Source organism: Gavialis gangeticus, unplaced genomic scaffold, assembly GCF_001723915.1.
Source record: "Gavialis gangeticus isolate Ggan-Ray unplaced genomic scaffold, GavGan_comp1, whole genome shotgun sequence".
Taxonomy (NCBI): Eukaryota; Metazoa; Chordata; order Crocodylia; family Gavialidae; genus Gavialis; species Gavialis gangeticus.
The window spans coordinates 38,827,342-38,830,963 of NW_017729033.1; positions in this window are offsets into that span (position 1 = coordinate 38,827,342).

Genomic DNA, 3,622 nt, shown 5'->3' on the forward strand with positions numbered 1-3,622 from the left:
ACTCCACAGCAGTACACATGTAGATGCTACCCCAACTGGCTGGGGTACGAGGGTGCTTCAGTACAGGAGATGCCTGCCATCTGGGAGAGATGTTGAGCTGGGAACAAGCAGCTCTGGGTTGGCAGGCTGATACCCCAGGTCCCCGACCAGCTGGGGCTGCTGTAACTCAGCTTAACCTGCTGCGCTCCTGAGCACACATTCAAACAGCATGCCTGCAAGCAATAAGCTCTGGAATTTATTGCTTCACATTAATTGAACATGTAGATGTGTCCTCTTTGCCTCAGTTCTCACCTGCAAACAACAGCAGCGTTAACTCCCTGGGCTCCAGAGCTGCTTGAAAGCAGGGACTCTGGGCAGACCCTATGTTGACCTGCCAGTGAAGTCAGAGGTCACGAACATGTGGAGCTCTAGATAGAAACTGCCACTGACATGCCAATGAACTTAGAGAGCTCACTGACATCCAGAATCCCAGCAAGGGGTATGTGGCCCACCCCTTTAATGCTGTAGCACATGTACAGCAAGCTCTTTACTAAGTATATGCCACACCTTCACTCCCCTGGATTGGCTCATGATTTAGTCTCATGCTTATTCAGCAGGTGTAAAATATGATGTGTAAAAATATTCACGACTTGAACACACTGGGGGGAATTTTCATATGGGTGGCAAAAGGCACATCCCTGACACAACACCAGTTCTCCATTGGCTGCAATTCCCCCTAGACACCTAACTTAATTTGACATCTATATTTGGCCCCGACTACACTCCTGTATGCATAAACTTTGGCACCCCTGCCTGACCAAGTAGATATCCTATCTTTTACCACTTAGGTTAGAACTGGGAAGTGCCTAAACTTTAGCTAAGTTCTCAGAGAGGCCTGATCTCTTTATGGACATTTAGAACACACTGACAACATTGATTTCAGGACAAGGAGCACACAGCACAACACCTACAGCCACTAATACTTGAGAAGCACAACCAGAGGGTAGTGGTCATTTTGCATAATACCCTAGTGGTTATCACAGGGATGATGATGATGAAAGCAGCACTGAGGCATTATCTAGAGTCTTTAGATTCTCTAAAACTTTGGTTTGGTTTTGAAGGCAACTTGATCTTCTGTGCTGAAGATTCATGTAGGAGATCAACTAAGGCCAGTAATATCACCACTTCTGTTCATATGCTGGTGAAGCTACTAACAGGCATTAGTGAAGCCAGTACTGTCTAGGACGTTTCACATGCATCATTTTCTTTTCCATCTAACCAAGGTCCAGCAATTATTAGAGCTTGAATGAGAACCAGTTATTCAATATTCAGTCTAATGGTACCTTAGAAAGAGATAAGTAAGGTGATGTTGGTTTCTTTATATGAGGAGTTATGCATGCTTTGGGTTAGCTAGCTTCATGTGCTAGGAGTTTGTTAGAGCTTCAGCAGCTCGTGAGTTATCAAAAGCTAAGTGAGCTTTTTTCCCTTCCTTTATATACTGTATTTACTCAAATCCAAGATGAGGTTTGTTTCCCCATTCAACATGGGGGGATTAGGGGAATGCCCTTCATCTTGAATTTGAGAATAGAGCCAGATGGGGAGATAGCATTTTTGCCTTCGACTCCTGTCCCAAGACCAGATCAGAGATGCAACAGCCACCTTCTCTCATCCCTTCATCTACCCTGCCCTCACAGCCTCTGCTCCCCCTGCCCATCTGCACCTTATAGCCTCTGACCCCGTCCCCCACCTCTCTACTGCTTACTGTCAGGTGCAGTTCCAGCTCCATTGCCTCCTGTGGCATGGAACACGTGAGAACTCCAGCCCCTGCCTGGCCACTCAGCAGAAGTGGTGGCAGCTCTGCTCCCAGTGCAGTGCAGTGCAGCAGTTGTGGGAGTGATGAAGTTAAGACAACCCTCCAATAATTAGACTCTGTACTTGGAAAATTACACATGCATACATTTTATATAGAGAGAATCTGATTATTGCGGGGGGTCATATTGATTTCAGAGTCATCTTGGATTTGGGTAAATATGGTATTTGTTTTGCAAAAAGGTCATCAACTCTCATTTTATCCATAGATCTCTTTGCAATAATACATGCCTTTGTTACTTTCTAGAATGGATTATTACAATACCCTGTTCTTGAAGTTCACTTACAACTTCATTTAATACAGTTGCCATAATTAGGGTCATTTGTCACGTGTAACAAACAGCATTTCGTGATTCATTTACACAGTTGAGGAGAGATAACGTTCAGGTCTACAGTTTCTATATGTAAATGTCTAGTGATAAAACCTAACCTCAGGACTCCAAAATGTTTTTTATCTTGATAGTCTGAGTCAGTCCAAATTTGTTATACACTAAAATATAAGGTTTTACCTTAAAGATTTTATTGTGGGTTTTCTGCCTTGGTAAATAAGGGGCACTTATCTTTTTGTGCTGTGATGCACTGGAGATTTGATGCATCGGATCAGACTCGATTAATCGAGTCTGCCCCACACACACGAGCTGAAGTGCACTGCACTATGTCACATGCGGTTGTATAAGCAACAAAATGCACATTAGCACACAGAAAATAATGGCAGTGCACTTTTGAACTAAAACATCTTCGACATGTTTTAGTTCAAAAACACACTGCTGCCATTTTCTCACTGTTGGTGTGCATTTCGCTGTTTATACAAATGTATGCACCACAGCACCACATGCTTTTAAAAGAGCCCAATGCTGCAGCACAAGCATGTGTACAAATGCCCTTGGAGTTGACCACAAGACATTTTAGATAGAGTTCAGTTCACATACATTCTATCATGTATAATGGTACATTATTAATTTTTGTGTTTATTTTGTATTGATATTTCAAAGCCTTCTTAATAAAACCCAAGGCAGTTGAAACACTGCCATCAGCCCTATATATTTCCTAATACTATGCTAGTGAGTTTTCCTTCAGAATTATTGTTTTGACTTTTCTATTTCTATTTCCATTTTAAGTAGGGAAAATGATGAATCTTTGTGTGCTAGTTCCAAATAATTTCCCTGCAAAAACGATAAGCTTCATTTTAACCCCTTTGCTTTGCAAAACCATTTCAGTGCAAGAAGTTTTTAAAAAAATGCATTTTCTTGAACCCGACAGATAGATCTTTTCTTAGCTTAGACCTTTGGGAAAGACATTTAAAATCTGGAATGAAAAAGGATGGGGCTTCTTAATATTTCCACAGTACTAACATAAATGGCTAACTAGCATAACTGTCTCCTACGCAACTGGGCTGAGGTCTAGCACTGTACATAATTTAATCTAATCTAGACATGCATAACTTGAATAATTGGAGTCCTGGATCCAGTCTTGTCCTTTAAGAAAAGCATACTATGTGCCTGGATGATGCGCTTCACAAGTTTTTGTAGGCCTGGGACCTGCATTTAAAAATGGCTGTGCCTAAACTTAGTTATAACAGTCAAAACTAGTTTAGTGCCATAGATACCTAAATAAAACTGAGGCAGCATTTGTGTACCTAAGGGCCCTGCCATAGATTCAAATTATTTCTGGATAGAAACCATCTATAGTGTTATTACACATTTTCAAGCACTATCTTTGTAGCTGGCTTGCTTTTTTTTTTTTTTTTTTTTTTTTTTTTTTTTTTTTTTTTTTA